The sequence below is a fragment of the Mesoplodon mirus genome (assembly GCF_964341445.2).
Source record: "Mesoplodon mirus genome assembly, chromosome: 1".
Taxonomy (NCBI): Eukaryota; Metazoa; Chordata; class Mammalia; order Artiodactyla; family Ziphiidae; genus Mesoplodon; species Mesoplodon mirus.
In genome coordinates, this window is record NC_138976.1 from 114,965,339 (window position 1) to 114,980,088 (window position 14,750).

Genomic DNA, 14,750 nt, shown 5'->3' on the forward strand with positions numbered 1-14,750 from the left:
ATGGTAAGATTGCAGATGGTGGCTGTGCCATTGCCCATGATGACAGTACTCAGGGTGACAGTGTTCATGGTGATAGTGTGCAAGGTGACAGTGCACATGGTTGTAATGCAAATGGTGGCACTGAAAAATATGTATAGTGCCCATGGTGACAGTGCTCATGCTGAAAGTGCACAAGGTGACAACCCATGCTGACAGTGCTCACGGTGACTGGGCTCATGGTTGCATTATCCATTGTGACAGTGCTCACTGTTACAATGCTCATGTTAACTGTGCTCACCATGATAGTGTCCATGGTGATAGTGATCACAGTGATAGTGCCGATGGTGATAGTGCTCATGGTGATAGTGCCCATGGTTAAGTTGCCCATGGTGACAGTGCTCACGGTCATAGTGAGCATAGTGGTAGTGCACTTGTTGACCATGACCACGCTGAGAGTACAAATAGTGATAATTTTCAAGTTGGTTGTGTCCATGGTGGCAGTGCCCATGGACACCACCGGCAAAGTGATAGTGCTCACTGTGACAGAGCCCAAGGGGACAGTGCAAACCGTGACTTTGCCTATCATGACAGTGCTCACAGTGACAAATTCCATCGTGACAGTGACCACCGTAACAGTTCTAATGCTGATAGTGCCCATAATGACAATACCCATGGTGACAGTACTCATGGTGATAATTCTCAAGGTGTTAGTGCCCATGGCGATCATTCCCATGGTGAGAGTCCTCACAGTGATAGTGTCCATGATGACAGTTCCCATTTTGAACGTGCTCATGATGACAGTTCCTATGTTGGTAATTCCCATGGTGACACTTCTCACAGTGATACTGACAATGGTTACAGTTCACATGTTGGCCGTGCCCTTGGTGACAGTGCCCATGAAGACAGTACTTACGGTGACAGTGTTCTCGGTGATAGTGCCCATGGTGAGAGTGCACATGGTTGTAGTGCACATGGTGGCACTGAAAAATGGTGACAGGGCTCATGGTGACAGTGCTCACGGTAAAAACCCATGCTGACAATACTCACAGAGACACTGCTCATGGTGGCAGTACCCATGGTGACCGTGCTCACAGTGACAGCGCCCACTGTATGAGTGCCCATGTTGACACTGCTCATGGTGACAGTGCTCATGGTTGCAGTACCCATGGTGACAGTGCTCAAAATGACAGTGACAGTGGTGGCAGTGACCATGGTGACAGTGCCTACGGTGACATTGCCTATAGTGACACTTCTCACGGTGACATTGCTCATGATGACAGGGCTCATGTAGACGTGCTCATATTGACAGAGCTTGCAGTGATAGTGCCCATGGTGACATTGCCCATGGTGGAATTGCACACAATGCCAGTTCCCACAGTGACAGTGCTCACGCTGAGAGTTGTCATGGTGATAGTGCCCATGGTGACAGTGCACATGGTCATACTGCCAATGGTGACAGTACTCATGGTGACAGTACTCATGGTTGCAGCACCCATGGTGACAGTGCTCAAAATGGCAGTTCCCATGGTGACATTGCCCATGGTGACATTGCCTATGGTGACACTTCTCACGGTGACGTTTCCCATTGTGACATTGCTCATGGTGACACACGACATTGTGCCAGTGCCCATGGTGACAGTGCTCACAGTGAAAGTGCTAATGGTAATACTGTTTATGTTGAGAGTGCCCAAGGTGAAAATACACATGGTGACATTACTCATTGAGAAATGGCCCATGGTTACAATTCTCATACCAACAGTTATGGTGACAGTGCTCATGGTGGCACTGCCCTGGGTGGCAGTGCTCGTGGTGCCAGTGCTCATGGTAACAGTGCTCATGGTGGCAGTTCCCATGGTGAGAGTACCGATGGGGCCGTGCACATGGTGACAGTGCCCATAGTATCCGTGCTTACGGTAATATGACCCATGGTTACAGTAATCATGATTGCGGTACCGATGCTGATAATGCTCCCGGAGATAGTGCCCATGTTGAGAGTGTTCAGAGTAATAGTGAGCATAGTGATAGTGTACTTGGTGAATGTGCCCATGGTGACAGTGCCTATGGTGACAGTACACATGGTGATACTGCTCCATGTGATAGTGCCCTTGTTGACCCTGCACATGGTGACAGTTCTCACGGTGACAGTGCCTATGGTGACAATGCTCATGGTGACAGTGCCCATGGTGAGTGTTCTCACGTTCATAGTGCCCATGGTGACAGTTCGTATGGTGAAAGTGCTCATGATGACAGTGCCCATGTTGGTAGTTCCATTGGTGACAGTGCTCACAGTGATAGTGACCATGGTAAGATTGCAGATGGTGGCTGTGCCATTGCCCATGATGACACTACTCATGGTGACAGTGCTCATGGTGATAGTGTCCAAGGTGACAGTGCACATGGTTGTAATGCACATGGTTGCACTGCAAAATAGTTATAGTGCCCATGGTGACAGTGCTCCAGCTGACAGTGCACAAGGTGACAACCCATGCTGACAGTGCTCACGGTGACTGGGTTCATGGCTGCATTACCCATTGTGACAGTGCTCACTGTTACAATGCTCATGTTAAATGTGCTCACCATGATAGTGTCTATGGTGACAGTGATCACAGTGATAGTGCCGATGGTGATAGTGCTCACGGTAATAGTGCCCATGATTAAGGTGCCCATAGTGACAGTGCTCACGGTCATAGTGAGCATATTGATAGTGCACTTGTTGGCCATGACCACGCTGAGAGTACAAATGGTCATAATTCTCAATTTGGTAGTGTCCATGGTGGCAGTGCCCATGGACACCACCGTCAAAGTGATAGTGCTCACTGTGACAGGGCCCAAGGGGACAGTGCAAACCGTGATTTTGCCTAGCGTGACAGTGCTCACAGTGACAAATTCCATCATGAGAGTCACCACGGTGACAGTTCTAATGCTGATAGTGCCCATGGCGATCATTCCCATGGTGAGAGTCCTCACGTTTTTAGGTCCCATGGTGACAGTTCCCATTCTGAAAGTGCTCATGATGACAGTGCCTATGTTGGTAATTCCCATGGTGACACTTCTCACAGTGATACTGACATTGGTTACAGTTCACATGATGGCCGTGCCCTTGGTGACAGTGCCCAGGAAGACAGTTCTTATGGAGATAGTGTTCTCTGTGAGAGTGCCCATGGAGAGAGTGCACATGGTGGTTGTGCACATGGTGGCACTGAAAAATTGTGACAAGGCTCATGGTGACAGTGCTCACGGTAAAAACCCATGCTGACAGTACTCACAGAGACACTGCTCATGGTGGCCGTACCCATGGTGACAGTGCTCACAGTGACAGTGCCCACTGTATGAGTGCCCATGTTGACAGTGCTCATGGTGACACTGACCACGGTAACATTGCCTATGCTGACAGTGCTCATGGTGACAGTGCCCATGGTGACACTGACCACAGTGAGAAGGCTCACGGTGATAGTGGCAATGGTGACAGCACTCATTTTGACATTCCCCATTGTGCAAGGTGCCATGGTGACAGTGACCATGGTGAGAGATCTCACTTTGATAGTGCTCACGGTAATAGTCCTCATGGTGACAGTGCAAATGGTGACAATACACAGGGTGACAGTACTCATGGCGAAAATACCCATGGTAGCAGTTCTCATAGTGACAGTGCTCATGGGGGTAGTGCCCATGCTGACAGTGCTCATTGTGGCAGTGCTCATGGTGACAGTACCGATGAGGCCAGTGATTATGGTGATGGTGTTCACAGTGGCTGTGCTCATGGAGATAGTGCTCACGGTGACCGTGCCCATGATGACAGTGCCCAGGGTGACAATGCTCATGGGGAAAGTGCCAATGATAACATTAACCATGGTGATAGTGCCTCTGGTGACACGGCCCACAGTGACATTGCTCATGGTGATAGTGCCTTTGGTGAGAGTGCTCATGGTGAAATTGCCCATCCTGACAATGCTCATGGTGACATTGCCCTTCGAGATAGTACCCATGTTGACAGTGCCCATGGTGACGTGCTCATGTTTACAGTGCTCACAGTGATAGTGCCCATGGTGACATTGCCCATGGTGGAAGTGCCCACGGTGCCCTTGCCAACAGTGACAGTGCCCACACTGACAGTTCTCATTGTGATAGTGCCCATGGTGACAGTGCACATGGTGATACTCGCAATGGTGACAGTGCTCATGGTGACAGTGCTCATGGTTGCAGTACCCATGGTGACAGTGCTCAAAATGACAGTGACAGTGGTGGCAGTGACCATGGTGACAGTGCCTACGGTGACATTGCCTATAGTGACACTTCTCACGGTGACATTGCTCATGGTGACGGGGCTCATGTAGACGTGCTCATATTGACAGTGCTCACAGTGATAGTGCCCATGGTGACATTGCCCATGGTGGAATTGCACACAATGCCAGTTCCCACAGTGACAGTGCTCACGCTGAGAGTTGTCATGGTGATAGTGCCCATAGTGAAAGTGCACATGGTCATACTGCCAATGGTTACAGTACTCATGGTGACAGTACTAATGGTGGCAGTACCCAAGGTGACAGTGCTCAAAATGGCATTTCCCATGGTGACATTGCCCATGGTGACATTGCCTATGGTGACACTTCTCACAGTGACATTTCCCATGGTGATATGGCTCATGGTGACACTCCGCATTGTGACAGTGCCCATGCTGACAGTGCTCATTGTGGCAGTGCTCATGGTGACAGTACTGATGAGGCCAGTGATTATGGTGATGGTGTTCACAGTGGCTGTGCTCATGGAAATAGTGCTCACGGTGACCGTGCCATGATGACAGTGCCCAGGGTGACAGTGCTCACGGGGAAAGTGCCAATGATAACATTAACCATGGTGATAGTGCCCCTGGTGACACGGCCCACAGTGACATTGCTCATGGTGATAGTGCCTTTGGTGACTGTGCTCCTGGTGTAACTGCCCATCCTGACTATGCTCATGGTGACATTGCCCTTCGAGATAGTACACATGTTGACAGTGCCCATGGTGACGTGCTCATGTTGACAGTGCTCACAGTGATAGTGCCCATGGTGACTTTGCCCATAGTGATGTGCCCACGGTGCCCTTGCCAACAGTGACAGTGCCCACGCTGACAGTTTTCATTGTGATAGTGCCCATGGTGACAGTGCACATGGTGATACTCGCAATGGTGACAGTGCTCATGGTGACAGTGCTCATGGTTGCAGTGCCTTTGGTGACAGTGCTCAAAATGACAGTGACAGTGGTGGCAGTGATCATGGTGACAGTGCCCACGATGACATTGCTTATGGTGACACTTCTCACGGTGACATTGCCCATGGTGACAGGGCTTATGTTGACGTGCTCATGTTGAGAGTGCTCACAGTGATAGTGCCCATGGTGACATTGCCCATGGTGGAATTGCTCACGATGCCAGTGCCCACAGTGACAGTGCTCACGCTGAGAGTTGTCATGGTGATAGTGCCCATGGTGACAGTGCCCATGGTGATACTGCCAATGGTGACAGTTCTCATTGTGTCAGTACTCATGGTGGCAGTACCCATGGTGAAAGTGCTCAAAATGGCATTTCCCATGGTGACATTGCCCATGGTGACATTGCCTATGGTGACACTTCTCACGGTGACATTTCCCATGGTGACATGGCTCATGGTGACACTCCGCACTGTGACAGTGCCCATGGTGACATTGCTCACAGTGAAAGTGCTCATGGTAATAATGTTTACGTTGAGAGTGCCCAAGGTGAAAATACCCAAGGTGAGAGTACTCATCGAGAAATTGCCCATGGTTACATTTCTCATAGTAACAGTTCTCATGGTGACAGTGGTCATGGTTGCAGTGCCCTCGGTGGCAGTGCTCGTGGTGTCAGTGCTCATGGTGACAGTACTCATGGTGGCAATTCCCATTGTGAGAGTACCGATGGGGCAGGGCACATGGTGACAGTGCCCATGGTAACCGTGCTTTCGGTTATATGACCCATGGTTACAGTTATCATGATTGTGGTACCGATGCTGATAATGCTCCCAGAGATATTGCCCATGGTTAAGGTGCCCATGGTGACAGTGTTCTGAGTAAGAGTGAGCATAGTGATAGTGTACTTGGTAACTGTGCCCATGGTGACAGTGCCTATGGTGACAGTACACATGGTGATAATGTACCATGTGATAGTGCCCTTGTTGACACTGCGCATGGTGACAGTTCTCACGGTGACAGTGCCTATGGTGACAATGCTCATGGTGACAGTGCCCATGGTGACCGTTCTCACGTTCATAGTGCCCATGGTGACAGTTCGTATGGTGAAAGTGCTCATGATGACAGTGCCCATGTTGGTAGTTCCATTGGTGACAGAGCTCATAATGATAGTGACCATGGTAAGATTGCAGATGGTGGCTGTGTCATTGCCCATGATAACAGTATTCATGGTGACAGTGCACATGGTGTTTGTGTACAAGGTGACAGTGCACATGTTTGTAATGCACATGGCGGCACTAAAAAATAGTTATAGTGCCCATGGTGACAGTGCTCATGCTGACAGTGCACAAGGTGACAACCCATGCTGACAGTGCTCACGGTGACTGGGCTCATGGTTGCAATACCCATTGTGACAGTGCTCACATTTACAATGCTCATTTTAACTGTGCTCACCATGATAGGGTCCATGGTGATAGTGCCGATGGTGATAGTGCTCACGGTGAGAGTGCCCATGGTTAAGGTGCCCATGGTGACAGTGCTCACAGTCATAGTGAGCATAGTGATAGTGCACTTGTTGACCATGACCACGCTGAGAGTACAAATGGTGATAATTCTCAAGTTGGTAGTGTCCATGGTGGCAGTGCCCATGGACACCACCGTCAAAGTGATAGTGCTCACTGTGACAGGGCCCAAGTGGACACTGCAAACCGTTACTTTGCGTATCGTGACAGTGCTCACAGTGACAAATTCCATCGTGACAGCGACCACGGTGACAGTTCTAATGCTGAGAGTGCTCATGGCGATAATTCCAATGGTGAGAATCCTCACGGTGATAGTGCCCATGGTGACAGTTCCCATTGTGAAAGTGCTCATGATGACAGTGCCTATGTTGGTAATTCCCATGGTGACACTTCTCACAGTGACACTGACAATGGTTACAGTTCACATGATGGCCGTGCCCTTGATGACAGTGCACATGAAGAGAGTACATATGGTGACAGTGTTCTCGGTGATAGTGCCCATGGTGAGAGTGCACATGGTGGTAGTGCACATGGTGGCACTGAAAAATGGTGACAGGGCTCATGGTGACAGTGCTCACGATAAAAACCCATGCTGACAGTACTCACAGAGACACTGCTCATAGTCGCAGTACCCATGGTGACAGTTCTCACATTGACAGTGCCCACTGTAGGAGTGCCCATGTTGACAGTGCTCACGGTGACACTGACCACAGTGAGAATGCTCACGGTGATAATGCCAATGGTGAGAGCACTCATGTTGACAGCCCCCATTGCGCAAGGTGCCATGGTGAGAGTGACCATGGTGAGAGATCTCACGGTGATAGCGCTCACGGTAATAGTCCTCATGGTGACAGTGCAAATGGTGACAATACACAGGGTGACAGTACTCATGGTGAAAATACCCATGGTAGCAGTTCTCATAGAGAGAGTGCTCATGGGGGAAGTGCCCATGCTGACAGTGCTCATTGTGACAGTGCTCATGGTGACAGTACCGATGAGGCCAGTGATTATGGTGATGGTGTTCACAGTGGCTGTGCTCATGGAGATAGTGCTCACGGTGACCGTGCCCATGATGACAGTGCCCAGGGTGACAATGCTCACGGGGAATGTGCCAATGATAACATTAACCATGGTGATAGTGCCCTTGGTGACACGGCCCACAGTGACATTGCTCATGGTGATAGTGCCTTTGGTGACAGTGCTCCTGGTGAAATTGCCCATCCTGACAATGCTCATGGTGACATTGCCCTTCGAGATAGAACCCATTGTGACAGTGCCCATGGTGACATGCTCATGTTGACAGTGCTCAGAGTGATAGTGCCCTTGGTGACATTGCCCATGGTGGAAGTGCCCACGGTGCCCTTGCCAACAGTGACAGTGCCCACGCTGACAGTTCTCATTGTGATAGTGCCCAAGGTGACAGTGCACATGGTGATACTCGCAATGGTGACAGTGCTCATGGTGACAGTGCTCATGGTTGCAGTACCCTTGGTGACAGTGCTCAAAATGACAGTGACAGTGGTGGCAGTGACCATTGTGACAGTGCCCACGATGACATTGCCTATGGTGGCACTTCTCACGGTGACATTGCCCATGGTGACAGGACTCATGGTGACGTGCTCATGTTGAGAGTGCTCACAGTGATAGTGCCCATGGTGACATTGCCCATGGTGGAATTGCTCACGATGCCAGTGCCCACAGTGACAGTGCTCACGCTGAGAGTTGTCATGGTGATAGTGCCCATGGTGACAGTGCCCATGGTGATACTGCCAATGGTGACAGTACTCCTTGTGACAGTACTCATGGTGGCAGTACCCATGGTGACAGTGCTCAAAATGGCATTTCCCATGGTGACATTGCCCATGGTGACATTGCCTATGTTGACACTTCTCACGGTGACATTTCCCATGGTGACATGGCTCATGGTGACACTCTGCATTGTGACAGTGACCATGGTGACAGTGCTCCCAGTAAAAGTGCTCATGGTAATACTGTTTACGTTGAGAGTGCCCAAGGTGAAAATACCCATGGTGAGAGTACTCATCGAGAAATTGCCCATGGTTACATTTCTCATAGTAACAGTTCTCATGGTGAGAGTGCTCATGGTTGCAGTGCCCTTGGTGGCAGTGCTCGTGGTGTCAGTGCTCATGGTGACAGTGCTCATGGTGGCAGTTCCCATGATGAGAGTACCAATGGGGCATTGCCCATCGTGACAGTGCCCATGGCAAATATGCTCACGGTGATATGACCCATGGTGACAGTTATCACGCCTGTTGTGCCATTGCTGATAATGCTCCCGGTGATAGTGCCCATGGTTACGGTGCCCATGTTGACGGTTTTCAGAATAATAGTGAGCATAGTGATAGTGTACTTGGTGAGTGTGCCCATGGTGACTGTGCCCAAGATGACAGTACACATGGTGATAAAACTCAATGTGATAGTGCCCTTGTGGACAGTGCGCCTGGTGATAGTTCTCACGGTGACATTGCCGATGATGACAATGCTCATGGTGGCAGTGCCCATGGTGAACGTTCTCACGTTCATAGTTCCCATGGTGACAGTTCGTATGGTGAAAATGCTCATAATGACAGTGCCCATGTTGGTAGTTCCATTGGTGACGGTGCTCACAGTGATAGTGACCATGGTAAGATTGCAGATGGTGGCTGTGCCATTGACCATGATGACAGTACTCATGTTGACAGTGCTCATGGTGATAGTGTGCAAGGTGACAGTGCACATGGTTGTAATGCACATGGTGGCACTGAAAAATAGTTATAGTGCCCATGGTGACAGTGCTCATGCTGACCGTGCACAAGGTGACCACCCATGCTGACAGTGCTCACGGTGACTGGGCTCATGGTTGCATTACCCATTGTGACAGTGCTCACAGTTACAATGCTCATGTTAACTGTGCTCACCATGATAGTGTCCAAGGTGATAGTGATCACAGTGATTGTGCCGATGGTGATAGTGCTCATGGTGATAGTGCCCATGGTTAATTTGCCCATGGTGACAGTGCTCGCGGTCATAGTGATCATAGTGATAGTGCACTTGTTGACCATGACCACGCTGAGAGTACAAATTTTGATAATTCTCAAGTTGGTAGTGTCCATGGTGGCAGTGCCCATGGACACCACCGTCAAAGTGATACTGCTCACTGTGACAGGGCCCAAGGGGACAGTGCAAACCGTGACTTTGCCTATCGTGACAGTGCTCACAGTGACAAATTCCATCGTGACAGTGACCACAGTAACAGTTCTAATGCTGATAGTACCCATAGTGACAATACCCATGGTGACAGTACTCATGGTGATAATTCTCAAGGTGGTAGTGCCCCTGGCGCTCATTCCCATGGTGAGAGTCCTCACGGTGATAGTGCCCATGGTGACAGTTCCCATTCTGAAAGTGTTCATGATGACAGTGCCTATGTTGGTAATTCCCATGGTGACACTTCTCACAGTGAAACTGACAATGGTTACAGTTCACATGTTGGCCGTGCCATTGGTGACAGTGCCCATGAAGACAGTACTTATGGTGACAGTGTTCTCGGTGATAGTGCCCATGGTGAGAGTGCACATGGTGGTAGTGCACATGGTGGCAATGAAAAATGGTGACAGTGCTCATGGTGAAACTGCTCACGGTAAAAACCCATGCTGACAGTACTCACAGAGACACTGCTCATGGTGGCAGTACCCATGGGGACAGTGCTCATAGTGACAGTGCCCACTGTATGAGTGCCCATGTTGACAGTGCTCATGGTGACACTGACCACGGTGACAATGCTCATGGTGACAGTGCCCATGGTGACACTGACCACAGTGAGAATGCTCACGGTGATAGTGCCAATGGTGACAGCACTCGTGTTGACAGCCCCCATTGTGCAAGGTGCCATGGTGGCAGTGACCATGGTGAGAGATCTCACGGTGATAGCGCTCACGGTAATAGTCCTCATGGTTACAGTGCAAATGGTGACAATACACAGGGTGACAGTACTCATGGCGAAAATACCCATGGTAGCAGTTCTCATAGTGACAGTGCTCATGGGGGAAGTGCCCATGCTGACAGTGCTCATTGTGGCAGTGCTCATGGTGACAGTACCGATGAGGCCAGTGATTATGGTGATGGTGTTCACAGTGGCTGTGCTCATGGAGATAGTGCTCACGGTGACTGTGCCCATGATGACAGTGCCCAGGGTGACAGTGCTCACGGGGAAAGTGCCAATGATAACATTAACCATGGTGATAGTGCCCATGGTGACACGGCCCACAGTGACATTGCTCATGGTGATAGTGCCTTTGGTGACAGTGCTCATGGTGAACTTTCCCATCCTGACAACGCTCATGGTGACATTGCCCTTCGAGATAGTACCCATGTTGACAGTGCCCATGGTGACATGCTCATGTTGACAGTGCTCACAGTGATAGTGCTCATGGTGACATTGCCCATGGTGGATGTGCACACGGTGCCCTTGCCAACAGTGACAGTGCCCACACTGAGAGTTCTCATTGTGATAGTGCCCATGGTGACAGTGCACATGGTGATACTCGCAATGGTGACAGTGCTCATGGTGACAGTGCTCATGGTTGCAGTGCCCTTGGTGACAGTGCTCAAAATGACAGTGACAGTGGTGCTCATGGTGACAGTGCCCACGATGACATTGCCTATGTTGACACTACTCACGGTGACATTGCCCATGGTGACAGGGCTCATGGTGACTAGCTCATGTTGAGAGTGCTCACAGTGATAGTGCCCATGGTGACATTGCCCATGGTGGAATTGCTCACGATGCCAGTGCCCACAGTGACAGTGCTCATGCTGAGAGTTGTCATGGTGATAGTGCCCATGGTGACAGTGCACATGGTGATACTGCCTATGGTGACAGTACCCATGGTGACAGTACTCATGGTGGCAGTACCCATGGTGACAGTGCTCAAAATGGCATTTCCCATGGTGACATTGCCCATAGTGACATTGCCTATGGTGACACTTCTCACGGTGACATTTCCCATGGTGACATGGCTCATGGTGACACTCTGCACTGTGACACGGCCCATGGTGACAGGGCTCACAGTGAAAGTGCTCATGGTAATACTGTTTACGTTGAGAGTGCCCAAGGTGAAAATACCCATGGTGAGAGTACTCATCGAGAAATTGCCCATGGTTACATTTCTCATAGTAACAGTTCTCATGGTGAGAGTGCTCATGGTTGCAGTGCCCTCGGTGGCAGTGCTCGTGGTGTCAGTGCTCATGGTGACAGTGCTCATGGTGGCAGTACCCATGGTGAGAGTACCAAAGGGGCATTGCCCATCGTGACAGAGCCCATGGCAACCGTGCTCACGGTGATATGACCCATGGTGACAGTTATCACGCCTGTTGTGCCAATGCTGATAATGCTCCCGATGATAGTGCCCATGGTTACGGTGCCCATGGTGACAGTGTTCAGAGTAATAGTGAGCATAGTGATAGTGTACTTGGTGAGTGTGCCCATGGTGACTGTGCCCAAGGTGACAGTACACATGGTGTTACAGCTCAATGTGATATTGCCCTTGTGGACAGTGAGCATGATGATAGTTCTCACGGTGACATTGCCTATGATGACAATGCTCATGGTGACAGTGCCCATTGTGAGCATTCTCACGTTCATCGTGCCCATGGTGACAGTTCGTATGGTGAAAGTGCTCATGATGACAGTGCCCATGTTGGTAGTTCCATTGGTGACAGTGCTCACTGTGATAGTGACCATGGTAAGATTGCAGATGGTGGCTGTGCCATTGCCCATGATGACAGTACTCATGGTGACAGTGTTCATGGTGATAGTGTGCAAGGTGACAGTGCACATGGTTGTAATGCAAATGGTGGCACTGAAAAATATTTATAGTGCACGTGGTGACAGTGCTCATGCTGAAAGTGCACAAGGTGACAACCCATGCTGACAGTGCTCACGGTGACTGGGCTCATGGTTGCATTATCCATTGTGACAGTGCTCACTGTTACAATGCTCATGTTAACTGTGCTCACCATGATAGTGTCCATGGTGATAGTGATCACAGTGATAGTGCCGATGGTGATAGTGCTCATGGTGATAGTGCCCATGGTTAAGTTGCCCATGGTGACAGTGCTCACAGTCATAGTGAGCATAGTGGTAGTGCACTTGTTGACCATGACCACGCTGAGAGTACAAATAGGGATAATTCTCAAGTTGGTTGTGTCCATGGTGGCAGTGCCCATGGACACCACCGTCAAAGTGATAGTGCTCACTGTGACAGGGCCCAAGGGGACAGTGCAAACCGTGACTTTGCCTATCGTGACAGTGCTCACAGTGACAAATTCCATCGTGACAGTGACCACCGTAACAGTTCTAATGCTGATAGTGCCCATAATGACAATACCCATGGTGACAGTACTCATGGTGATAATTCTCAAGGTGTTAGTGCCCATGGCGATCATTCCCATGGTGAGAGTCCTCACGGTGATAGTGTCCATGGTGACAGTTCCCATTTTGAATGTGCTCATGATGACAGTTCCTATGTTGGTAATTCCCATGGTGACACTTCTCACAGTGATACTGACAATGGTTACAGTTCACATGTTGGCCGTGACCTTGGTGACAGTGCCCATGAAGACAGTACTTACGGTGACAGTGTTCTCGGTGATAGTGCCCATGGTGAGAGTGCACATGGTTGTAGTGCACATGGTGGCACTGAAAAATGGTGACAGGGCTCATGGTGACAGTGCTCACGGTAAAAACCCATGCTGACAATACTCACAGAGACACTGCTCATGGTGGCAGTACCCATGGTGACCGTGCTCACAGTGACAGCGCCCACTGTATGAGTGCCCATGTTGACACTGCTCATGGTGACAGTGCTCATGGTTGCAGTACCCATGGTGACAGTGCTCAAAATGACAGTGACAGTGGTGGCAGTGACCCTGGTGACAGTGCCTACGGTGACATTGCCTATAGTGACACTTCTCACGGTGACATTGCTCATGGTGACAGGGCTCATGTAGACGTGCTCATATTGACAGAGCTTGCAGGGATAGTGCCCATGGTGACATTGCCCATGGTGGAATTGCACACAATGCCAGTTCCCACAGTGACAGTGCTCACGCTGAGAGTTGACATGGTGATAGTGCCCATGGTGACAGTGCACATGGTCATACTGCCAATGGTGACAGTACTCATGGTGACAGTACTCATGGTTGCAGCACCCATGGTGACAGTGCTCAAAATGGCAGTTCCCATGGTGACATTGCCCATGGTGACATTGCCTATGGTGACACTTCTCACGGTGGCATTTCCCATTGTGACATTGCTCATGGTGACACACGACATTGTGCCAGTGCCCATGGTGACAGTGCTCACAGTGAAAGTGCTAATGGTAATACTGTTTATGTTGAGAGTGCCCAAGGTGAAAATACACATGGTGACATTACTCATTGAGAAATGGCCCATGGTTACAATTCTCATACCAACAGTTATGGTGACAGTGCTCATGGTGGCACTGCCCTGGGTGGCAGTGCTCGTGGTGCCAGTGCTCATGGTAACAGTGCTCATGGTGGCAGTTCCCATGGTGAGAGTACCGATGGGGCCGTGCACATGGTGACAGTGCCCATAGTATCCGTGCTTACGGTAATATGACCCATGGTTACAGTAATCATGATTGCGGTACCGATGCTGATAATGCTCCCGGAGATAGTGCCCATGTTGAGAGTGTTCAGAGTAATAGTGAGCATAGTGATAGTGTACTTGGTGAACGTGCCCATGGTGACAGTGCCTATGGTGACAGTACACATGGTGATACTGCTCCATGTGATAGTGCCCTTGTTGACCCTGCACATGGTGACAGTTCTCACGGTGACAGTGCCTATGGTGACAATGCTCATGGTGACAGTGCCCATGGTGAGTGTTCTCACGTTCATAGTGCCCATGGTGACAATTCGTATGGTGAAAGTGCTCATGATGACAGTGCCCATGTTGGTAGTTCCATTGGTGACAGTGCTCACTGTGATAGTGACCATGGTAAGATTGCAGATGGTGGCTGTGCCATTGCCCATGATGAC